Genomic DNA, 27,019 nt, shown 5'->3' with positions numbered 1-27,019 from the left:
AATAGGGAAAGTCTACAATGTTCAGTCTTTGAACGTTTTTACTGTAGGTGGAGACTCAGCAAGAGTTCGTTACAATCTGGCTTTTGTCTGCATTCCTCCAGACCCGACATATACAGTATATTCCACACAGTTCTCAGGCCTGAGGTCCACCTCCAGATGATCCCAAAGACTACCTCCCCCTTTCAGGTGGCCCTGAGGACCACCTCCAGAAATAGGGAATGTCCACACATTCAGCCTTTCAACAATTTTACTGTACTCAGGGTATAACAACCCAACTTTCCTCTCCACACTTCCAGACCTGACATATATATTCCACACAGTTCTCAGGCCTGAGGTCCACCTCCAGATGATCCCAAAGACTACCTCCCCCTTTCAGGTGGCCCTGAGGACCACCTCCAGAAATAGGGAATGTCCACACATTCAGCCTTTCAACAATTTTACTGTACTCAGGGTATAACAACCCAACTTTCCTCTCCACACTTCCAGACCTGACATATATATTCCACACAGTTCTCAGGCCTGAGGTCCACCTCCAGATGATCCCGAAGACTACCTCCCCCTTTCAGGTAGCCCTGAGGACCACCTCCAGAAATAGGGAATGTCCACACATTCAGCCTTTCAACAATTTTACTATAGTCAGGGTATAACAACCCAACTTTCCTCTCCACACTTCCAGACCTGACATATATATTCCACGCAGTTCTCAGGCCTGAGGTCCACCTCCAGACGATCCTGAGGACCACCTCCCTCTTTCAGGTGGTCCTAAGGGGCCACATCCAAAAAATAAGGAATGTCCACACGTTTAGCCTTTCAATGATTTTACTGTAGTCAGGGTATAATGCATAGTTCGTTACAACCCAACTTTTGTCTCCATTCTTCCAGACCCGACATATATATTCCACACGGGTGTCAGGCCTGTGGTCCACCTCCAGAAATAAAGTACGTCCGGAGGTTCATCCTTTCCACGATTGTACTGTAGTTGGCGTATAATGTACTGTTTGTTACAACCCAGCTTTTGTCTCCACTCCTCCAGACCCGACATATATATTCCACACAGGTATCAGGCCTGAGGCCCACCTCCAGATGGTCCTGAGGATGGTCCTGAGGACCACCTCCAGAGATAAGGTACATCCACAAGTACATCCTTTCAACAATTGTACTGTAGTTGGCGTATAATGTACTGTTTGTTACAATTAACCCAGCTTCTGTCTACACTCCTCCAGACCTGACATATATATTCCACACATGTATCAGGCCTGAGGCCCACCTCCAGATGGTCCTGAGGTCCACCTCCAGAAATAAGGTACGTCCACAGGTTCATCCTTTCAACAATTGTACTGTAGTTGATGTATAATGTACTGTTTGTTACAACCCAGCTTCTATCTCCACTCCAGACCCGACATATATATTTCACACAGCGCATATGCAATAAACACAGGATAACCACTCAACTCTTCTACTGTCCTCACTGCAGGTCCCCCAAAGGTGGGTTCTCCAACCAGGTCTACCATGGGCCTATCCCATAGGGTCCACTTCCTAAGGCTACAGGCTTACATATCAGTGTTATATTCTAAAATCCCTTCCGGAAGGATTTTATAAAGAATATATATATTCTTGTTAATATGAATGAATGTGAGACTGTTTGAGCTATTAATTTTCTTGTGTAAATTCGCTGGATTCGATATTTGAAACTCCAAAAACGTATAAGTTTGAATATGAAATATATATATATGTTCATTTGAAATGTTTAATGTTTTAAGTAAAGAATTGTATTTGATTGGAATGTGTTCTCCTATTGAGGTAATTCATATGGCTGTTTCTCAGTGATTGATTAGTTAGGCCACATTCTGTTTAGACTGTGATTTTAGCTGTGTAGACCTTTCACCTTTTCTTACCTAAACAAGCCATTTCCTCTTGAGATCTACAGAATATTTAGACTAGGTTCTCGGGAGACATTTCCTATGTAAAGGTTGAGATAGATGTAAAACAGATGTTGTATCAGGTTTTCATTATAAATCACGCCCTTTGGGAGGGTATATTTCTGAGCGCGAAATTCAGACAAAGAAATGTCTTTGAGATATAAACTGAAGGTCTGCCAGCTGGGGCAGAACTCGCTCTTCAGCCATCTTGAAGGACTCTCTCAGGCACCATCAAGAGGAGTCACTCAGTTATTTTGCAAGCATACAGAAGCAAGTCTTGGAACACACATCTGATTAATTTGAAATTCTTATTTTTTGAACTCTTATTTGAAGCTATTTTTATACATTGAAACTGTTTTGTACTTATATTAAGTGTGTACATTAAACACACGTTTTTTATTCACGAATCTGTCTCACGATCGATTTAATAGCAGTAAGTGTGCTATTTAAATATAAGCCAAGTTATCAACTTTATTTCATTGGCTAAGCCAGCCAGGCTTTGAACGATTTTCAAATTTTATACCACTTTCTCAAAGTGCTATCGGAGAGAAGTAGAGTATTGAGTAATTTTTGAAACGTTTGACGAGAACCTAGAAGTCAACAATCAGCCAGTCGCTCATTTTGTCGCAGTTTTTTTACAACTGTCCCTTATATCGAAAGGGGGAACATGTTAGTACTGAGAGAAACTACGGAAAGAGTTTGACGAGAGCCTAGAAGTATTGATGTATCGTGAATGACCTGGAAGATTCGTAGAACACGGAAGACTTCTTATTCGGTGAGTAAAATCATGGAATGTTTTAAATGTTCAGCAAATGAATGTCAAGGTTTATCGAAACAGATTTGTTATTCTGTTTTATGGAAGTCGTTATATTTGCAATGTTTAGAATCTAATCTGGCTATTGATGCAGAGAGATTCTCGTTAGCTAAAATTAAAAGGAAATTAAGTAATGTAATGAAACTAGTTACAGATTTTAATTCAATGATTTCTGAGGTAACAGAAATACATTCAGAGGACACTTCGGGTAATGCAGGCAATATGCAAACACATGAGAATGTATCTACTGCAGCTAGTTGTTTAAATTGTGGAACTGTATGTAATTATGTTGAGCAGAGTGAAATAGGAACGCAGTCAGATATGGTATTAACAGAATTTGCTCAGTCCTCAGATAAAATGGAGGAGATACCACATGCAGGGAAACAGGATAATATTATTGCAGCAGACATTACTAAAAACACAGTGAATGTTTTTGAAAGCATTTCAGGCAATAGTGACAAGCAATGTGTTACGTTTGTTCATTCTAAGAAGCAATGTGTTTATCCATCGTCATATGCACAGAGAAAGCAAGTTTTCAAATGTTCTTTATGTCGCAGGAAAGGTCATATGGCAAAATTTTGTTGGTCAGTGAGTGACAGGAAGTCACGTAATTTCAAAACGTCTCCAAGGCGTTATGAAGTTTACTCTGTAAGATGGAGTAATCATAGGAGGTATAATTTTCAAGTTAGACAAGAAGAACAATATTATTTAAAGTACAATAAGCCATTTGTTACTTCTAATGTTACGCTGGGAGGAAAAAATAGGCATGTTCCTTAGTGAGCGGCATGGAATTTATGATTTTTGGTTATGACTTTTTGGCTATGATTTTTGGTATTGCATAAGGATTATTGAATAAGGTTTTGATGTAAGTTCGACAGATTTCATGTTGGGAATCAGAAAGTTGAATATTTTATTTTTCTGGCAGAATTGCAGACAATTCTGAAAGAAGAGATTTTAAGTGGAATATATGTAACGTCTAGCTCATGAAAAGTGAAGTGAAATTTTAAGGAATATTAATTGGTTTAGAAAAAGAGACAGAATTTATTGTTTCTTTACTTGTATAGTGTAGTGGATGTGCATTGTGCAGTAAATGTAACAGATCATATTGAAGTCTTTTTAAGATATGAAGGGAATTGATTTTAATGATAAAAGAATATGTATTAATAAGGAAGAAATTTATATATGTGTATGTATGTAGTGTTATTTGTTTCAAACATTGAGTACAATATATATTATTCCTATCTCAGCTCTTCACAGTCCATCCTTAGTAATTTTGGAGTAAGTGACATACATCCTTGTGATTTAAATTTTGCGGGGTTTTGCTTCCAAAGCTCTCCTTTGTAAGAAAAGGTGGGGGCCAAAGGGAGACATGCAGACGTGCTGACAGCCTGATAGGAATCACACACACACACTTTTGAAAAATCACACACACAAGGAAGTTGATCCAGTTTGAAACACATACACATACGCACAATATATATATATTTATACTATTTTTATTAGTATTTTGAGGTTTCTATTTAAGAGACTTTAGCAAAGGAAGTAGGTTTTACATGGTGAAATGGTGATTCAACCTGAATTGGTATAATTGTTGCAAGGAAAACAAACACACAGATACCCTAATTTGCTGAAGAACAGAAAAAGGAATTTTTGTTCCTCTACAGGTTGATTCGACATCTCCTATGGTTCATGAGAACGTTGATGTTGCGTCATGACTTTCAATGGGTTTTTGTGTCTTGTTATACCTCAACACCTTTAGGGAATTCACTAAATTCATTCATGAGAGTTTAGGTCATTTTGGTAAAAGACTAATTGTTTGATTTTCTTTCTAGTGGGACAAAATGGAATACATAACAGACAGTGTAATTTAATCTTGTTTTTTTTTGAGTAGTGTCAGAAGTATAGCATCTTCTGCAACACTGTGAATTTTATGACAGGAAGGAAAATGTCATTTGGTTTTTCAATGAATTTTTTTTGTCTACGATGCACAGAGGGGCAATAGAGAAAACATGATGATTAATGGTGTAAGTTCAAAGACCTCTCAATTCAGTGGAATATGCACGTAGACAACAAAAATATGGATATACATTGATTAGTGAAAATGGTATATTATGAGATGATAATGTTAGTTTATGAGATAAAAATTTATATTTTGAGATAAATGATACTGCTTTTCTTTTTTCTAGGAATGATTTTTACAAAAATTGATCAAAGAAGGAAAGATGACTACAAAAGAGATGAAAAATCTTAAAGAAAGATAGTTGATCATCATCGTCATCGTCACAGGATTCATTTTTTCACTATTGACATTTCTATCAGTGGTAAAATATATCACAAACTGTTCCAGCCATTTAGAGGTTAACAGGATTGAACATTTTCTCAGCAAAGACATTATAGTGATAAGAAACAAAAGAGATGTGGACAATGATGTCACTTTAGATAACGGCGAGCCAGATATTAATACTAATACGGAGGACAAAAGCGATAAAAACCATGATATTAAGATAGATAAAAATTTGGACAAGTTCAGATATACTGATGTTAATACAGCTGACGATTTGTTTGGGTATATAGCTGTGGGACAGGGATATGAGCATTGTATGGAATTATATTTCATTCATAGTAATGAGGTGGAAATAGAAGTTAAAATAGAGTCGAAAACCAATTTTGTTAAAATGCAAGGATTTTATAGGTCTAATAACATAACCAAGACTTTTGAATGTAATATACTGATTAGAGCTTTTTGGTCATTATTTATAAAAGGTAATGATTCAACAATCTGGTCAGGAGATGTTAATAATGATATGTCAAGGTCTGGAAAAATATTTTATCCAGTAGACCAGTATTATTACCTTTTTCAATGTTTTGTAAAAATATTAGACCCAGAACATCTAAATATAATTGGAGATGAAAAAGGAGACATTGTAAGAAAATGGGATTTTAGAGTAATAAGAAAATCTACTCAGTTACGAGTCAAAATTAGCATTACTGTGGTAGATATTATTGTTCCAGAGATAAAAGTGTCACCACAGTCTTTAAAAGTCATTGAAGATGAAGATGGATTGAATTTGATGTGTAGTACTCAGATATATTTACCTCAAAATTCATTGTTAACTTGGAAAAGGAATGGTGAGTTTTTGGGTAGTTTTTTCCACAGTACAACTAATATAATTCACAAAGGAATTTTTGGTAATGTGAATTGGATCAATGATAAATTTATTTATCATCAATCAGGTGTATCTTTAAATGATACTGGTATATATGAGTGTTGCATATTAATAGAAGGCTATCCCTTGAAATGTGCTAATGCAAGTATAGTTGTCATGTCCCCAGGGAAAACTCCATGTGTTGGTAAAAACAGTGTTTTTGCTAATCCCTTCCAGATTAACCATTTACAATCCAGAGCTCTATTGAGAGAAGGAACATTCGTCATTATATTGTGGAACTTTAATATTTCAGAATGGAAAATTTCTACAAGGTTTCCACAATGTCAAAGACATTTGGTTAATATGGAATTGGGTATTGAAAGATGGTTTGGAATCAATAGTCATAACAGAAATAGACGTGGTATTGTCGAAGGAGCCCTAGGGGGCATAGGTATAATTGGCAGCATTGCAAATAGTATGGATATTAACACGTTAAAATCTGATCTTGAGTCAGCAGGTTTAGTGGGAAGTAAAGGTTTTAAGATCCAAAGAAACTTAAATCAGATATTAGAAGATATGGTTATTAAAACAGCCAATGTAATGGGTCCATCCATACTACATCTTCAGAATATTACTCTCAATTTAATGACTAGTGAAGAACATTCACATATTGCCAGATTATGTTTAGAAATTCAAACAGAATATTCCACTAATTTTAAAATAATTGCACAAGCTTTTCAGAGTGGAATTACCCCTCTTGGTATATTGCAGAATTTACCCAGAGAATATGCATATGCAAGAAATCATACTGATTTATGGGTAAATAAATGGTTAGGATGTAGTCAGGATGTATGTTATAGTTCTTCTATGATTCCTATAGCAGGGAGAGAACAAATTTTGGTTCCAATTACTGTTTTGGGATTACCAATTAGTGATACTCAATTATTATTTTATAAATTGCAGTATACAGATTTTGCGCTTAACAAGGATAATTTGGAATTAGAACAATTAGATTTGTCATCATGTTTACAATTTCAGTCTAAAGTTCTTTGTTTACCTAATCAAGATAAAAGTATATTTCATTCTTGTTATCATAATCATACATTATGTTCTGCAAGAATAGAAACATTTGAAGCTTCTTCTGAATTAACTACTCTTGTAGATAAAAGGAAAGTTTGTTTTCAGATCATGAAAGATACAGAAAGGGTTCAGACTTTCTTTTCCTCTTGCACAAACACAGAAAAAATAAAAAGGGGATTGTATTGTGCAGAAGGTGATTTAAGGGCCATAAATGTAAATGGTATAAGAACTAATTTATCTCATTTATCATTGAGAAATGTTAGTGTTAATCCGACACTATATAATTTGTCTCAAATAGATGAGTTTCCATGGAGAGAATGGGTTAACGTAATTCAAAAGGATCAAGGTTTATTAATGGCTCTAGCTAAAGAACTCAGGAATGCAGAGATATCGTTTAAACATGAGCAAGGGAATTTGCAAGAGGTAGTTCACCAATGGTCCACTTTAACAGGTTCCAGTTGGTGGCATCAATTTAAAAACAGTATATCTATTTGGGGAAAAACTTCAATTACTTCCGCAGCAGGAAATATTTTATCACATCCTATAGTTATTATTTTTATTATTATTATGTTATGCATTATATATCAATTATTTTTAATGTTTAGAATGAAAAAACTGTATAAGCAAATCAGAAATGAAATCAAGAAAGGTGACGATATGTTGCAAAATAAGCTTAAAAGGAGATTAGGTTTTGGAGTTGCAAATTCGATGACAGGTGACAATGCATTTGGAGTTATTAGATCAAAGTCAGAGTGTTTGTGACATAAATGGGTGTATAAATGATTAGGAAATATGGTCATTATTCATATTTCAGAGGGGAATGTTATATTCTAAAATCCCTTCCGGAAGGATTTTATAAAGAATATATATATTCTTGTTAATATGAATGAATGTGAGACTGTTTGAGCTATTAATTTTCTTGTGTAAATTCGCTGGATTCGATATTTGAAACTCCAAAAACGTATAAGTTTGAATATGAAATATATATATATGTTCATTTGAAATGTTTAATGTTTTAAGTAAAGAATTGTATTTGATTGGAATGTGTTCTCCTATTGAGGTAATTCATATGGCTGTTTCTCAGTGATTGATTAGTTAGGCCACATTCTGTTTAGACTGTGATTTTAGCTGTGTAGACCTTTCACCTTTTCTTACCTAAACAAGCCATTTCCTCTTGAGATCTACAGAATATTTAGACTAGGTTCTCGGGAGACATTTCCTATGTAAAGGTTGAGATAGATGTAAAACAGATGTTGTATCAGGTTTTCATTATAAATCACGCCCTTTGGGAGGGTATATTTCTGAGCGCGAAATTCAGACAAAGAAATGTCTTTGAGATATAAACTGAAGGTCTGCCAGCTGGGGCAGAACTCGCTCTTCAGCCATCTTGAAGGACTCTCTCAGGCACCATCAAGAGGAGTCACTCAGTTATTTTGCAAGCATACAGAAGCAAGTCTTGGAACACACATCTGATTAATTTGAAATTCTTATTTTTTGAACTCTTATTTGAAGCTATTTTTATACATTGAAACTGTTTTGTACTTATATTAAGTGTGTACATTAAACACACGTTTTTTATTCACGAATCTGTCTCACGATCGATTTAATAGCAGTAAGTGTGCTATTTAAATATAAGCCAAGTTATCAACTTTATTTCAATCAGTAAACCAGGGGTAGCCTTTTCCTATCACCATATGCTCCCATAGAAGGGACCTTAATAATAATAAAAAAAGAGCACTAACCCCTACCAACACACTCGATATATACCCTTTTTTGAGTTACTGTGCATCATCTGTAACTCAAATAAGGGAGAGGTTGCAATCACTGAACACTGCATCATTGGGACAGAGGACATAAATGCGGGACTGTCCCAGCAAGTCCAGGTCAGTTGGCATCAATGCTTTACATGAATTTTGACCAGAATTGGCTTTTGCCTTCCCACCTCTGTCGTCTACCTATTGGTCATTATATGCAGAGGTTGGTCTCACTGTGGTCAAAATTGCAATAATGATCCATTCTTAATTATGTTGGTGCCCGTCATATGCTTCTTGAAGAGATGAAATTTAATTTGAAACTACAGGAACCCTTTAAAGAACAAATGTTTGCACGTCAAGCTTGCCGAGTGTCAAACCAGCTTGCTCTGGAGGGTTGTGGAGCTGCAAGTAACAGAGTGAACCTTTGAGCCAAACAACTCTGCTTGCTGCCACTTGTTTCCCCAGACAGGAGTGTGAATAAATTATTCTTGCATTTTATTTCTGGTCACCTCATTCTGGAATATGGCCATGACTGTAAAATCAATCCAGTGACCTCTAGAAAACCCAGTGAACTGCCGTGACATGAAGAGCTCTCTGCTGGACGGCCTCAGCTCCAACGCTAGAAATAAAACCTGCAAATATCTGCTCACTGGCTACGACAGAACAATAAAAGGTGCCAAGAGTGAACACAGCCGTTCAGGACAATAAACAATCATGTACCGAGTGTAAATGAAACATGAAAAGTCGCCAGCAGGCCGCCAGCCGTGTGATATGAATTTACTGCAGAATCACCAGACTGCCAATAATAAGCCAACAGGGGCCCCTTGTCTAGGAGCAAACGTCTTCATGCCTTGAGAACTGGATCCAGTGTGGATCGAAAACATTGCTAATCTGATGTTCTTCATCATATGATTCCTCTGACTTTTCAAGGTTTCCTTGCTTTGATTCCGGACCCACACAATTGTAAATTTTGTCAGACATGGTGAGTTACAGGTGCGCCAAAGGAGCCCCGTTATTTAAAGTAACCAAATGGTCCTTGAAACACTCAGATCTGGAAATGACTCAGCCAGCGAGTTTTAAAAGCGGGGTGAGGGGGCAAAAATGACTTCTCACCAGGCGGGGCCTCTAGTAATTTGGGGGGCCCTTCGCAGCTTTGTGGGGCCCTAAGCGGCTTGCATAGTGAGCCTATAGGGAGGATCGGCCCTGGACACGGGCACTGGGGGGGCGGGGCCAAGTCATACACCAGGCGTCTATGGACACCGAGTGTATGACTCAGGAGCGTTCCCTCAAGGTAACCCCCTTGGAAGAGCACTTCTCCTAGAGGGTTATCTAATGCAGACAAGAGCCGCAAGAGCTGCTGAGGGCCCCCAAAAGAGGAGGATCGGGGCCACTCTGTGCAAAATGAGCTGCACAGTGGAGGTAAGTATGACATGTTTGTTCTTTTTTTTTTTTTTAAACAAAGCTTTAGTATCACTTTAAGGAATGGTTAAAACCCCTGACAAATAATTATATTTTTTGCCAACTGTATCCTATTGTGGAGATTACTCTTCTGTTCTGGTCCTGTAGACACATGAGGAAGTGAGAAGATATCTCCACAAAGTAAAGCTAGCCATACACAGATTGAAATTCGGACAGTTCAGCAGCCAATCAGCTGCAGCCATTGATCAGTGCTGGGTGCCACTGTCAGAATAAAATGTCTCGGCAGAGAGATTCCTCCATTCACCTTGTTTGTGTAGATGGAGAAATCGGTTTTAGTTCAGGCAGCTGGCTGATGTCACAGAAGTTCTCTGATACACTTTAAGCCCAGAATGTGACCGAACTCCATCAATCCCTTACTGACCCGCTCACATTTTAGCTTCTCTTGCTGTACCGAAATTGAAATGAAATAAGAGTTCTGGCAGCCAGACAGATTTGGTCCCTGCCAAAATATCAGATTTTATCAGCCTTACTGCATTTTGTTCTTATTGTTGACAGATCTGTCCTCTTAAATGCACAACCGCTCAATTTATGTATTACCTTCTTTCTTCTGCAGCCCAGTTTCATCTCCTTGATACCATTTTTATAACGGTGATGAAAACATGGCCATGGTCATAGCCATTAAATCTAAGATGTCTATGACAAGGTCACTCTTTGCTGACCTCTGATAGATCAATTCTGTGACAACAGTGCCACAAGACAACTTAAAGGCTAACTCCACTTTTGTTGAGAAATAAACATTCCCCTCTGGGTGATCTATGTACATTGCAAGGATTATAACAACCTTTGTTGCAGATTCCTACCTTTTGCTATTTTGAAGAAATCCCTGTGTGATTCTCTGTGTCCATGTGGGAAAATTAATCTAATGGGAGTGGTTGTGGTTTCATAATTATCCGTCAGCTGTGCAGCTGCAGAGCACTAATGAAGAAATTTGAAGGTACTGCATCCCTTTAGATGTGATATCCTATTGGGAATATCTCACCAAAAATGTATTTTTTGTTGCAGGGGATGCCTAGAATCTGACTTGTATCTTAGTGTAGACTTCTGTGGGAAAATCAGTGAGCCAATCACTCAAACAGGAAATTATGTTTCTGGGGGGGGGGGGGGGGGGGGTCTATACACATTTTGGGCCATATTCTCAGAAGAGTTGCGACGGTGTATCTCAGGAAACTCCGTCGTATCTCTGTTTTTTGACCCGCGTATCTATGCGAGTGATTCCTAGAATCATTTTCGCATAGATACGCTGAAGATCCGACATGTGTAAGTCACTTACACTGTCGGATCTTAAATGTAATTCGCCGCCGGCCGCTAGGTGGCGTTTACGTTCAGGTCTCATTTGTTTATGCAAATGAGCCTGATACGCCGATTCACGAACGAAATTGCGTCGCGTAACCGTGGCTTACGTCGTTTGCGTTAGCGTAAGGTTACCCCTGCTATATGAGGGGTAACCTTACGCCAGTCCCACGTATGCCATGTTAAGTATGGCGTAGGGTCCGCGTCGTCTTTTCCCGTCGGGTACGTCGTTTTCCTAAGTCGTTCTTGAATACGACTTTACGTCAATGACGCACACGTCGGCGTCATTGACGTTTTATGCCGAGAACTGGAGCATGCGCACTGGGCTATTTTTAGCCCGGCGCATGCGCAGTTCGATCGGAACGGGGGCGCGCTTAATTAAAATATAAGCTGCCCCCTTTGAAATACGCCGGGATACGCCGGGCCTTTTACACTATGGCTACGCAAACAACGGAGCAAGTGCTTGAGGAATACGGCACTTGCTCCAGTAAGTTGCGGCGGCGTAGTGTAAATAGCTTACGCGATGCCGCCGCAGAAAGTACGAGAATATGGCCCTTTATCTACAGAAGACCTTCAGGTAGCTGTATTGCATTTTCAGAAAATTACAGCGGCTGCAGATTGAAAATTAAAGGTAATTTTTAATAAAATTCAATTACAATATGACTTGTGTTGCAATTGTAAAGTGGAGTAATGCGATCGGAATTTCCGATGAAAAAAGTCAGACGGAATTTTTTCATCGGATATTCCGACCGTGTGTGGGCCCCAATCGGACTTTTTTCCGTTGGAGTTTAGAAAAAGAAATTCCGATCGTCTGTGTGGAACTCCAGAAAAAAAACACGCATGCTCAGAATCAAGTCGACGCATTCTCGGCTCCTCGTAGTGTTTTACGTCACCATGTTTTGGACGGTCGGAATTTGGTCTGACAGTGTGTATGCAAGACAGCTTGAATGGAATTCCGACGGAAAATTCCATCAGATTTTATCCCATCGGAAATTCCGATCGTGCGTACAGGGCATTACCCTTTAACTACTTGCTGACCAGGATTTTTCTGGCACTTTTTGTTGACCAGTTTAAATCAGTATTTTGTGCTAGAAAATTATTTATAACCCCCAAACATTATACATTTTATTTTAACACAGATATTGGGATAAAAAATAGCAATCGTTGCAATTATTTATGTCACACGGTTTTGCAAAAATTATTTTTGGGGAAAAAAAAAACACTTTAATGAATTAAAAAAAAAATTGTTACCCCAATTTTTTGCACGATATGAAAGATGGTGTTACGCTGAGTAAATAGATACCTAACATGTCACGCTTTTACAAGATCATGGAATGGCGACAAACTACGGTACTTAAAAATCTCCAAAGGGGGTGCTTTAAACGCCTTTACAGGTTACCTGTTTAGAGTTACAGAGGAGAGTTATTGCTCTCGCTCTAATGTTCGCGGAGATACCTCACATGTGTGGTTCGAATACCTTTACAAATGCGTGCGTGACTTATGCATGCGCTCGCTCCTCTCAAGCGCGAAGGGATGGGGGTGCTTTACATTTTTTTATTATTAATTTTACTTTTTATTTTTACACTGTCCCTTTAATTTATTCTGTTATCACTTTTATTCTTATTACAAGGAATGTAAGCATCCTTTGTAATATAAATAAGGATGACAGGTTCTCCTTATGGAGAGATCTGGGGTCAAAAAGACCCCAAATCTCTTCTTTACCTTTAAAAGCAAAAAATAAAAAAAATAAAATAAATTTGATCTTACGCTTTATAAAAAAAAAAAAAAAATCAGCCTGGACCAGAAGTGACGTCGCTCCTGACCTCCAAGACCATAGAGTGTTAACTCTTTGAACGCCTATGAGCAGCACTGTTAGATCATTTCTCAGGCGAACCGGTGGAAACGTTAAGCCTGAGAAACACCGGCAAGCGGCGTGGGGTGGATGTCATATCACGCAGCTTCAGAAACTGTTCCAGTGGCTCATAAGCCGCTTGGACCAGTTTAATGAGAAAATTTAGCTGCAAGGAACCCCCTCCAGTTATATCTTATCTTTTATTAATTGTGAGTCAACAAGGCTAATAAATATGCAAATATCATGGTAAAAGCAATGTACATGTTTTTTTGAATGTATATTATGTATATTTTTCTCTTTCTAGCAATCTATTCTAAGCGGACCCCACTGAGTCCTTGAAGAAGCCGACAAAGGAGAAACGTGTTGGAATGAGTTATCCATTTCTTGTGTGATGCTTTATGTACAATTGTATATGTGTATGGTGGACACCAAACATTAACAAAGTTTATACTATATACATACATAAGATAGGGATTTGTTTTTTTAGGGGTGCCTTGGGTTTGAATGAGTTGTAACAATGTTCTATGGTTTTAAAAGGGGTGTATATCCCTAACATCATACCTTTTTTAAATTAAGTTTGTAATAAAAAAACTCTTTTAATCCATGGTTGTGTACTGGTAATCATTCTGAGAGGGGGTGCAACACTTTTAAAATCCCATTGGTCTTTATTTTTGGTACTTGTTCCCTTTTTGAACGGCGCTTACACAGTACAGGTCCTCTTTAACACATGGTAAAATACACACACAACTGTTTTTTAAGTAAAAGAAGACAGGATTATTCATTTTTTGCTCTACTTTTAGTTTTTACTTATATTAATCAGCTACTTAAAGTGGAGTTCCATCTTAAAAAAAAAAAAAAAGACACAAAAAACCTGCAAAAAAATTAAAAAACTAATTTTTTTTACTTACCAGAAATGCCGGTTGCTATGCGGATGTTCCTAATCTGCCTCTTCCTAGTCCACAAAACGGGAAGTGAAGCCGCAAGACTCTACTGCCTGTTTCTCTCAGTAAGGATGGCGGTGGGGGCCGACATTGTGGGTGCCTAGGACAGGTAAGTGTCCTTATTAAAAGTCAGCAGCTACAGGCCCAGGTTATCGTAGAATGGAGTAAATTTGGGCGGGCGTAACGTATCTCATTTACGTCACGCCGCCGCAAGTTTTTCATGCAAGTGCTTTATTCACAAAGCACTTGCGTGTAAAGTTGCGGCGGCGTAGCGTCAATCAACCGGTGTAAGCCCGCCTAATTCAAATTAGGCGGGTAGGGGGCGTGTTTCATTTAAATGAAGCGCGTCCCCGGGCCGAACGAACTGCGCATGCTCCGTCCCTAAAATATCCCGGCGTGCATTGCTCTAAATGACATCGCAAGGACGTCATTGGTTTAGACGTGAACGTAAATGGCGTCCAGCCCCATTCACGGACGACTTACGCAAACAACGTAAATTTATAAATTTTGACGCGGGAACGACGGCCATACTTAACATTGGTTGCGCCTCATAGACCCAGGGGCAACTTTACGCCGGGAAAAGCCTAACGTAAACGTCGTAACTTTACTGCTTCGGCCGCGCGTACGTTTGGGAATTTGCGTATCTAGCTAATTTGCATACTCAACGGGGAAAACGACGGATGCACCACCTAGCGGGCAAAAAAAAATTGCAGTTAATATCCGACGGCGTAAGAGCCTTACGCCTGTCGGATCTAATGGATATCTACGCGTAACTGATTCTAAGAATCAGGCGCATAGATACGACGGCCCAGATTAGGACTTACGACGGCGTACATGGCGTTGCGCCGTTGTAAGCCCTTTGAGAATCTGGGCCACAGTGTTTAACAAAAAAAAACACTAAAATTAGCCCCACTGACACTTTCACACGTGAGGACCAAAAATCCTTCTCCTTATTGCACTGATAGCATAGCTATATTCTTTATTTCTGTTTTACAGATACTATAAATACACAAGAAAAAGCCTTTACAACCTCCGCAATTAACACTTCACATAATACAAACAGAAAACATCGGAGGCTCGGCCGTGGCTTCCCAAGCCATGAATCATCCAGCATTGTTTGTGGTCTGCTAGCACGAGTCTTCCCCTTCAATTGAAAGCATATGTCTGCTCGACTGAATATTTATAGAAATCTCACTTAATGAAATGCGGCTTGACAAACAAAATCTACTCAGCGTTTAGCGTTTTTTTCAACAACCTACATTGACTTTTCACGACTATCCCTTTCTGTGGTAATCGTAAGAGTAATTAATCCAACCATGATGTTTGGACTTCATCTTAAAGGGGACCTGCCATGGGAGAAGCTCGAAGATTGCCACTGAGGACCTTCTGAAACTGACCATTGCCTGGCTGTAATGCTTCACCTTTGACGTATGTGGGTGGGTGCAGCGTGGTGCGGCAGCAGTAACACACACATAGTCCAGATTAGGGTTGTCCCGATACCACTTTTTTAGGACCGAGTACAAGTACCGATACTTTTTTTCATGTACTCACCGATACCGAATACCGATACTTATTTTTAAATGTGTCCCCAAATGCAGCCATGTCCCCCCACAAATGCAGCCATGTCCCCCCACAAATGCAGCCATGTCCCCCCACATATGCAGCTATGTCCCCCCACATATGCAGCTATGTCCCCCCACATATGCAGCCATGTCCCCCACATATGCAGCAATGTCCCCCCACATATGCAGCCATGTCCCCCCACATATGCAGCAATGTCCCCCATATATCCAGCTATGTCCCCCCACATATGCAGCCATGTCCCTCCCTATATGCAGCCATGTCCCCCCTATATCCAGCCATGTCCCCCCTATATCCAGCCATGTCTTCCCAATATGCAGCCATGTCCCCCCACATATGCAGCCATGTCCCCCCACATATGCAGCCATGTCCCCCATATATCCAGCCATGTCCCCCCACATATCCAGCCATGTCCCCCCTATATGCAGCCATGTCCCCCCTATATGCAGCCATGTCCCCCCTATATGCAGCCATGTCCCCCCTATATGCAGCCATGTCCCCCCTATATCCAGCCATGTCCCCCCTATATGCAGCCATGTCCCCCCATACCTAGATGCCGCCGCCGCATGGTTAAACAGCGTGCGGGGAACATCACAGCTTTCATTTGAATAGTGTTCCCGCTGCGCAGCGTATAGACACTCCCCCTTGCTCGGGATTGGACAGATCCGTCCAATCCCGAGCAAGGGGGAGTGTCTATATGCGGCGCAGCGGGAACACTACAGCTATTCAAATGAAAGCTGTAATGTTCCCTGCACGCTCTTTAAACCTTGCTGCGGCGGCGTTGTTACGGTGTGCGACAGGGTCGGCGGCGGCAGGTGGCATTCGTTGCGGGGGGGGTGGGCAAGTATTCTATTTTGGCATCGGGGGTATTTGCGGGAGTACAAGTGTCATGGACCTTGAGATATTAAAGTGTTTCTACTTGACATCTGTTACACAGGAGAGGGACATTCAATGCAAGGCTTTTGAAATGCTAAGTGGAACCAGCTTGTGAAATACCTTTTATTGTGTTCTGCAGGTTAAGAGCGGATGTACTCCCGCAAATACTCGGTATCGGTCCCGATACCGATACTGGTATCGGTATCAGGACAACCCTAGTCCAGATGTAATAGAAAGAACTTGTATTGTAGTCAGAGTATAACAGTTCCAGAAGGAAGGCAGTCCAACTGAGAACACTCATGGATGAACAGCAGATTGTAGCAGATCTCAGCCGAACTGACAGCATCTGTCTTAAGGGGTGGAATGTGGCCTAGTCGGTCTGTGCCCAAGCGGGGAGGTTTCCAGGCAAATCCCTATGCTTTTCCTACTCATCTGAAACCGTGCCCTGCCACTATTACTGTCAGATGAATGACCTGTCCCTACAATACCCACATGCTAAATGCGTGACAGACTCAGGAGCCAGGGTCTTAAATGGACTCTGCCGGACCCAAGATGGCCATCAGAGTCACATAGGCTGAAAGCATCCAACCAGAACGCTGCCCCAGTAACCCAGGAAACCATAGAGGAATCAAGTTCCTCTTGACTTCTCTCTCTGCACTGCGGTTGAGCGCCACCTGTAGAGGAGAAATTAGACTGCACTTACCCACATACATGTTTAAGCTGGCCAACTGCGTCAAAGTAATCCCTATTCTGGCCAGTCCTACTACTGCCTTGGACACCATGCCAACATGGGGTATAAAGACCCAAGGTGGGGATGAGCGACAAGATTCAGATCTGGTCACTGACCTGCATTACAACAGAGAAAATATATACCAGTGCTCAAATCCCAATAGTTTGTACATGTATTTGAACTCTCAGGGCCATATTCTTGTAGAACAGAGTATCCTTGCGGCGGCGGCGTAACGTATCCGATTTACGTTACGCCTCCGCAACTTAGACGGGCAAGTGCTGTATTCTCAAAGCACTTGCTCCGTAAGTTGCGGCGGCGTAGCATAATTCGGCCGGCGTAAGCCCGCCTAATTAAAATTTGGATCAGGGGGGCGTGTTTTATGCAAAACTACTGTGACCCGACGTGATTGACGTTTTTTCGGAACGGCGCATGCGCCGTCCGTGGAATTTCCCAGTGTGCATTGCTCCAAAGTAAGCCGCAAGGACGTCATTGGTTTCGACGTAAACGTAAACGACGTAACTTTTTCATATTTCGACGCGGGAACGACGGCCATACTTAACATTGTTGCGCCGCACTTATGCCACCATATAGCAGGGGCAACATTATGCCGGGAAAAACCTAACGCAAACGTCGTAACTTTACTGCATCGGCCGCGCGTACGTTCGGGAATTCGCGGATCTAGCTAATTTGCATACTCGACGCGGAATTCAACGGAAACGCCACCTAGCGGTGAAAAAAAACATGCAGTTTAGATCCGATGGCGTAAGAGACTTACGCCTATCAGATCTAATGGATATCTATGCGTAACTGATTCTAAGAATCAGTCGCATAGATACGACGGGTCAGATTAGGACTTACGATGGCATACGTGGCGCTGCACCGTCGTAAGTCCTTTGAGAATCTGGGCCTCAGGTGCTAAAGGGGTGTGACCACATATTAACACTACAAATTCTACAAGGTCTTTATGCCCCATGTTGGCCTGGTGTCCACCTTAGCATCTACAGTGGCAATAGGGTTGCCACCTGTCCGGGATTCACCCGGATAGTCCAGGTTTTAAATCATGTGTCCGGGTTTCAGGCAGGCTGAAACCCAGACATATTATTCAGACCGGACTGTGGCTCCCCAAGTAACCAAGATAGTCTCACATAAATCTGTTACTGTTTGGGAGCTGCAGGCGGCTATCTGGGGGCAGGTTTGGCATCACAAGGGGGAGGGGGGGCAGAGTGATGATGTCAACACGCAATTGGGCCACACCCATTGTTTGCATGCGACACGCTATCCGCACCACATTACTACAAACCTTCCCTACTCTATTTAAAACTAAAAGCAAAGGCTTGAACCCACAGTGGTAATCAGATGGTAAATAGTAGTAGTAGTAGATTAGTCTATACATAAGACAATGCAACCAACTCAAGATTCTGCGGTCTCTTGAAAAGCGTTTTCACAACTCAACAAGATGGTATAGCCTTTGTCTTTGCAGCCAGGGTTGTACCTGTGGGCAGAGTCATATAGAACAGCATAGCACAAAAACATCCCTCTATACCAGGAGTCTCCAGACTTTAAAAACAAAGGGCCAGTTTTTTGTCCTTCAAACTTTAGGGGGTCAGACTGCGGCCAGAGGGAGAAGAAAATGTATAGGCATCAGTGGGAGTAAACAGTGCCCCATAATTGATATCAATGGGAGGAATAGTGCCCCATGGGTAATGTCAGTGGGGGGGGGGAGTGACCCATCATTGGTGCCATTGAAAGTAAAAGTGCCCCATCATTGGTGTCAGGGGAAGGAATGGTGTCCTATCATTCGTATCAATAGGAATATTAGTGACCCATGGTTAATGTCAGTGGGGGAATAGTGCCCCATCATTGGTATCAATGGGAAGAACAGTACCCCATGGTTAATGTCAGTGTGAGGAACAATGCTCCATTATTGGTCTCAGTGAGAGCAATAGTGGCCCATCATTGGCGTCAATGGAACAAATAGTGCGTCATCATTGGTATCAATGGGAAGAACAGTACCCCATGGTTAATGTCAGTGGGAGGAATAATGGTCCACCATTGGTGTCAGTGGGAGTAATAGTGGCCCATCATTGGTGTCAGTGGGTGTAATAGTGGCCTGTCATTGGTGTCAGTGGGAGTAATCGTGGCCCGTCATTGGTGTCAGTGGGAGTAATCGTGGCCCATCATTGGTGTCAGTGGGAGTAATAGTGGCCCATCATTGGTGTCAGTGGGAGTAATAGTGGCCCGTCATTGGTGTCAGTGGGAGTAATAGTGGCCCATCATTGGCATTAATGGAAGGAATAGTGGTCCATCATTGGCATCAATGGGAAGAACAGTACCCCATGGTTAATGTCAGTGGAAGGATTAATGCTCCATTATTGGTGTCAGTGGGAGTACTAGTGGCCCATCATTGGTGTCAGTGGGATGAAAAGGGCCCCATTGTCGGTTTCAATGGTAGGAAGTATGCCCACTGTTGCACGAAATAATGCCACAAGGGCTGGATAAAAAACAAGCAAAGAGCCCCAGTTTGGAGATCACTGCTCCATACTAAAAATATCTGCACCACTAAATATTAGGCCACATATTGTATTATGAAAATATAATATACTTTATTAAAGCAAAAACATATACAGTAAGCCAAGTTTCACCTGAACAGCCAAACGCAACCCCTACCAGGGTCGCAATGTTTGTTGAGTTTTACGCCATCAGCCATGCTGTCCTGGGTGCCGATTGCATACATAATAATAATGCATAATAATAATACATACCCAGAGTCTTATTACACAGGGTATTGTATTCAGACTCTGGGCTTTCAGTGTATTATTTACATAGTATTCGGATTTCATGATTATACACATTGTACTTTTCCCTGTAGTCTCATTATGATAATAGCTTTTAATGCATAGTGAACCCGGGGCACTCCAGCGCAGGTTCACATTGAGTCTTTTAGCAGCTGGTCCATTTAGCTTATTATAGATTGGTGGATAGGTTATGTTTGGGGCTTTAAATGTTTTTAATCATGTGTTTTACGCATCATTTGGTTATTTATGTGCTCCTTGGGGGATATGTTGTTATGATAACTATATGAACTATATGATAATGATATATCATATTTTTGGGTAATACAGTATTTGGCTTAAAATGGATTTCCCCCCAAAACCCAGCTCAGCATACACATCTATATACACATTCCATTCAAATTCAAATAATAATTAAAAAAAATGTTTATTAGGAAACATACTTTTTCATTTATTGTACTATGATTTTCTTAGGCAATAGTGACATTGCCTTCCAACTGCCCTCTGGGAAGGCTACATCGCCAGTGTCTTCCAACTGCCCTCTGGGAAGGCTACATTGCCAGTGTCTTCCAACTGCCCTCTGGGAAGGCTACATTGCCAGTGTCCTCCAACTGCCCTCTGGGAAGGCTACATTGCCAGTGTCTTCCAACTGCCCTCTGGGAAGGCTACATTGCCAGTGTCTTCCAACTGCCCTCTGGGAAGGCTACATTGCCAGTGTCTTCCAACTGCCCTCTGGGAAGGCTACATTGCCAGTGTCTTCCAACTGCCCCCTGGAAATGTTTGCTATGAATGTCTTCCAACTGCCCTTTAAAAGGCTACATTATGAGTGCCCTCTAGCTGCCCCCTGGAAAAAGCTTCATTACCAGTGCCCTCTAAATGCCCTTTGTGAAGGCCATCTTACCAGTGTCTTACAGAACCCCCTGAAAAGGTTTGCTATTAATACCTTCTTATTGCCCCCTGAAAGGTTACATATATGAGTGCACTCTAGCTGCCCCCTGGGAAAGCTCCATTATCAGTGCCTTCTAGCTGCCCCTGGGACGGCCATGTTACTAGTGCATTCTACATGCCCTTTGTGAAGGCCATATTACTAATGTCTTCCAACACCCCCTTAAAAGGTTATCTAAGAATGCCTTCTAACTGTCCCCTGAAAGGCTACATTATGAGTGCCCTCTAGCTGCCCCCTGGGACAGCTTCATTAACAGTGCCCTCTAGCTGCCCCCTGGGAAAGCTTCATTATCAGTGCCCTCTAGCTACCCACTGGGTAAGTTACTAGTGCCCTCTAAATTCCCTTTGTGAAGGCTTTATTACCAGTGTCTTCCAGCACCCCCTGAGATGGCTACATTACCAGTGCCTTCCAGCTGTCCTGTGGAAAGGCTACACTACCAGTGCCCCCCGTGAAATCTAGGTTACCAGTGCCTCCCAAATTCCGTCTGGGATGGCTACATTACCAGTGTCTTCCAGATGTCCTGTGGGAAGGCTACACTACCAGTGCCCCCCGTGAAATCTATGTTACCAGTGCCTCCCAAATTCCGTCTGGGAAGGCTACGTTACCAATGTCTCCCAACTGCCATCTGGGAAGGCCACGTTACCAGTGCCTATCAGCCGCCTCCTTGAGAAAGCTACCTAACCAATGCCTTCCAGCTAAATTACCAGTGACGTCCAGCTGCGCCCTGGGAAGGATACATTACTAAGTGCCTTCCAGTGAGATCCTTAGTATAAACTGCAAGATCTTCTGAGATTTCACAAAATCTCAGAAGATCTTGGGCAACATGTTCTTTTTTCCCCAAAGATGAAGTGTAAGGGCTCTTTCACGCTTAATGCAGTGGAATGCAGTTGGCTGCATTTTAGACTGCACTCCAACTGCATAGACCAGGGGTCTCCAAACTTTTTAAACAAAGGGCCAGTTTATTGTCCTTCAGAATTTAGGAGGGCCGGATTGTGGCCGGTGGGTGCAGAAAATGTCCCAGGCCCAGCATCAGTGAGAATAAATATGGCCTCAGGGTTGGCGGTCAGTAGGAGGAGGAGTAGTGCCCCTATCAGTAGGAGGAATAGTATCCCATCATTTTATCAGTGGAAGAAATAGTGCCCCATTGTTGCTGTCAGTGGGATGAATAGTGCCCCAAGGGCCAGAAAAAGGCAAGCAAAGGGCCACATCTGGCCCTCAGGCCGAGGTTTGGAGACCCCTGGCATAGACAGTCCAAAATCCAAGCTATCCAATGGGCACAGTTCAGACCATTGCAGTGCAAAGCAGCAAAGTAAAGCATGCTTCATTTTACTGCACCGAAAACGTGCAAAAACGCATGCAAGCGCAATGCAACGCATCACAGTGCATACAGAAGCCCAAGGTAAGAAAGAAGGAAGCGAGTCTGCGCACTGCCAGGCCGACTGCGGTATACTTCATACATAAACAACTTGAAGAAAGTCAAGTCTTTTCCAGGGAAGAATAATGCATTCCTGATAACAACTGGCATCCCAATCACTGACAGGAAGACAAACTTTACTGATCTCCTTCCTCCTAAGTAACACAAGATTATCTCTCACATCCATCTACGGCAACGCATAGGCTGTCACTATCACCGATAAACACAAGGATTCAAATTTATCTAACTTGGCACTGAAGAAACACAGCAGGAAAAACCACATCAGTGTTTCTCAACCCTTTTCCAGTCGAGGCACCCCAGCTGAGGATTGGTTCACATTACTGCGTGTCGGAGAAAACACGCAACATCGCATGCATTCCCGTGCACACGAACACGCTGCTCTTTAGCAGATGCATAGTGGTGTCATTAATTCTTAACGGTACCCTCAAGCATTAGCAAACAGAGTGTGTTTTTAGAGTGGCTCAATTTTAAAAAATGGTCCAGGGACTAGGGCCAGTTCACACCAGAGTGCGGTGCGCTTTGTGTGCGTTTCCTGCATTGCAGGTGATTGCACTGCCCTTGCGATCCATGCGTGCCAATGCAATGGTAACGGTACCCCAAAAGACAGATTATAAATGCAGTGTTTTTGAAGGCACCAAATTGCATGGTACTGCAGTGCAATGTTGGTTTGGCACGTTTTAAAACAGTAGTACATGCACTACTTCTTCTGCATTTCAGTGTGATCTGCAGCCCATTCAAATAAACAGGCTGCAAAATCACACTGATAACCTCTGCACCCCAACCCCTTTGAACCCCAATCCCCCTGCTAAGCTCTGCACCCCAGAACCCTTCTCCTCACCTAAACACTGCAACTCTCTGCTCACATAGATACCCCAAACCCATTGCTCTGCTCACTTCTGTACCCCAAACCCATTGCTCTGCTCACTTCTGTACCCCAAACCCCACTTTGTTCACTTCTGTACCCCAAACCCATTGCTCTGCTCACTTCTGTACCCCAAACCCCCTTCTCTACTCACCTCTGCACCCCAAACCCCACTTTGTTCACTTCTGTACCCCAAACCCATTGCTCTGCTCACTTCTGTACCCCAAACCCCCTTCTCTACTCACCTCTGTACCCGAAACCCCACTTTGTTCACTTCTGTACCCCAAACCCATTGCTCTGCTCACCTCTGTACCCCAAACACCTGCTCTGCTCACTTCTGTACCCCAAACCCCACTCTCTGTTCACTTCTGTACCCCAAACCCCACTCTCTGTTCACTTCTGTACCCCAAACCCCACTCTCTGTTCACTTCTGTACCCCAAACCCCCCTCTCTACTCACCTCTGTACCCCAAACCCCCTGATCTGTACACCTCTGCTCACCCCTGTACCCCAAACCCCTCTCTACTCACCTCTGTACCCCAACCCCCCTCTCTTCACCTCTGTACCCCAAACCCATTGCTCTGTTCACTTCTGTACCCCAAACCAACTTTCTGCTCACTTCTGTACCCCAAACCCCACACTGTTCATTTCTGTACCCCAAACCCCCCTCTCTACTCACCTCTGTACCCCAAACCCACTGAGATTTTTTTTCTCTCCTGCCAGCGCATCGCCTCAGTGTGAAAGCCCACTGGCTTTCACATTGAGTATGCAGTGCAGGAGTTTTTCAGGCGGTATATCAGCGCTATTTTTAGCGATGTACCGCCTGAAAAACTCCTCAGTGTGAAAGGGGTCTGAGAGTCTCTGCCTATGATGAGAGGGGGTGTGTGCCTTTCCTCCAATCAGCAATGTTAGCTATCTTGGCTGTATGCCCAGACATCACACTCTGTGTTTAACAGAAAGAGAAAATCTACAAACACGATCTGAATTTTCTAAACAGAATTTAAATGTGAAGACAGCAGATATACATGTAAAACTTATGTAGGGAGATTTGGTTCATCTCTGTGTATCATGTGAGGCTGTTCACTTCACTGGGTGTATGGAGGGTTTATGGAGGGTTTACATCCACTTTAGGATTGCCCTGACCCCCGATGCATATCACAAGGACAGTGTGATCCGAATGTGGTGCAGGAAATGCACACGGATCGCAGGTTTTGCCGCACTGCATTACCGTGAACCTAGGCTAAAAGTGTTCTTCTAAAACAGAGGTAGGCAACCTGGGGCCCTCCAGCTGTTGCAGAACTACAAGTCCCATCATGCCTCTGGGAGTAATTGTAACTGCCAGCCTTGCAATGCATCATGGGAAATGTAGTTCCATAACAGCTGGAGGGCCCCAGGTTGCCTATCCCTGTTGCCATTCTTCCTTTCATAGAACAGATTGTATACAGATAGAGTCAATCAGATTTATTAGCTGAAATAGGCAAAGCTCCAGAGTCCAAAGTTCAGTAACCCGTCAAAAATTCTCCTTTATTTGAAATGACCCGAAAAGTTCTTGGAGCCGAGATGTGACCGATGGCTGATGTATGGGTCAGACAAGGTTGGAGCTCTACAAGTGAAAGAACAGCTGTTGTACGTTTTTTTTGGACTCGGTAAGCAAAGCTGATGAACTTCATCAGCTTTGCTTACCGAGTCCAAAAAAAACGTCCAGAGTTCACAGTCCATAACGACCAATCAGAGGTCTTCTTTCTACAATCTGTGCCGATTGGATTTAGAAGGGTCTCTGCTGTTTGTCATTACCATGGCTGTTTTACCAAAGAAAGCCGCCCCACAGACATAAGATTAAAGGCAGCAGAAGCAACCAATTTCGGGGCAATCTGAATCATACAACTCTCAGGAAACGTTTGGGCAGAATCTATCACCGTTTGTTTCCAGATGCCAAAACCAACCAGCAATGCTCAGAGGGTTACGATCAGCCCAGCAACAATAGGGGAGCACTGCATGTTCACCCCGATACTGACCAATGATGAATAGCTTGCACCTTTTGAGGGGATTTTAAACATTTAAAACAATGACGTGAAGGTTACATGTGTGTAGGCGACGGGCGTACAATTCACAGATCATTTCACAAAGCTAAGGTTCTGACGAGACCAAGCTTCCTCCCCGGCTCTTAACCACTTGCCTACTGGGCACTACCCCCTTCCTGCCAAGGCCAATTTTTAACTGTCAGCGCTGTCTCACTTTGAATGACAATTGCGCGGTCATGCAACACTGTACCCATGTGACATTTTTATCATTTTTTTTCACACAAATAGAGCTTTCTTTTGGTGGTATTTAATCACCTCTGGGGTTTTTATTTTTGGCTAAACAAACAAATATCTAAAAATTTGAGTTTTTTTTTTATAATTTTTCATTGTTTGTTATAAAATTTTGCAAACAGCTATGATGGGCACTGATGAGGCAGCACTGATGGGCACTGATAGGTGGCACTGATGAGGAATCACTGCTAGGTACCGATGGGTGGCACTGATGAGGAGGCACTGATGGGCACAGATAGGTTGCACTGATGAGGAGGCATTGATAGGTGGCACTGATGAGGAGGCACCGATGGGCACAGATAGGTTGCACTGATGGGCACAGATAGGTGGCACTGATGAGGAGGCACTGATGGGCACAGATAGGTTGCACTGATGAGGAGGCACTGATGGGCACAGATAGGTTGCACTGATGAGGAGGCACTGATGGGCACAGATAGGTTGCACTGATAGTCAGCACTGATAATCAGGACTATGATAATTGGTGGCGTGATTATTAGTGGTGATGATCCGGTTATCGTCTCTCTTCGCTGTCAGCGTGAGGAAAGAAAAACCGATAACCGGCTTCTGTTTACATCCCTGGTAAGCTGTCATTGGACACATCTGATCATGTGGTAAAGGGCCCCTGTGATTGGCCCTTTACCCCAATCTGTAATCAGTGAAAGGACTCAGCGATCACAGAGTGCACCCCTAGCACGTTGCAGGGGGTGTGTGGGCAGTGCGATCACGGGAGGACGTCCATGTACACCCTAACGGCAAAGTAAGCCCACGCCGTAGCCGCCTTGCGGCTCTAGTGCCGGCAGAAAGAGGGGCGGAATGCTTTAAACTTTTTTTATTATTACTTATTTAAAGTGATTGTAAAGTCTTGTTTTTTTTTGTTAACCACTTCACCTCTGGAAGAATTTCCCCCTTTCTTTTGCCATTTTTTGCGATTCAACTGACAATTGCGCGGTCATGGAACGTTGTACCCAAACAAAACTAATGTCCTTTTTTCCCCACAAAGAGAACTTTCTATTGGTGGTATTTGATTTATTTTTTGCACTATAAACAAAAAAAATTTATTTTGAGAAAAAAACTAATATTTTTTACTTTTTACTATAATAAATATACAAAAAAAACGGTTTAGGCCAATATGTATTCTTATAAATTTGTTATTACAATTTTTTTTCCTAGTAATGGCGGTGATCAGTGATTTTTAGCGGGACTGCAACATT

General features: G+C 42.1%; 1 protein-coding gene and 1 long non-coding RNA gene across 6 annotated transcripts in view; one reads left to right on the top strand and one right to left on the bottom strand.

Moving 5' to 3' along the window:
- CACNB2 (calcium voltage-gated channel auxiliary subunit beta 2) overlaps positions 1-27,019 on the bottom strand; it is a 391,254-nt gene that overhangs the window by 161,586 nt on the left and 202,649 nt on the right. The gene's annotated exons all lie outside the window — the stretch shown is intronic.
- On the top strand, positions 2,208-8,002 carry LOC120939988. Its single transcript, XR_005749383.1, has 2 exons — positions 2,208-2,694; positions 4,920-8,002. It is a non-coding gene; the product is annotated as an uncharacterized LOC120939988 (long non-coding RNA).

Source organism: Rana temporaria, chromosome 5, assembly GCF_905171775.1.
Source record: "Rana temporaria chromosome 5, aRanTem1.1, whole genome shotgun sequence".
Classification (NCBI taxonomy): Eukaryota; Metazoa; Chordata; class Amphibia; order Anura; family Ranidae; genus Rana; species Rana temporaria.
The sequence above is the reverse complement of the archived record's forward strand: the minus strand, read 5'-3'. Positions and strand labels throughout refer to the sequence as shown.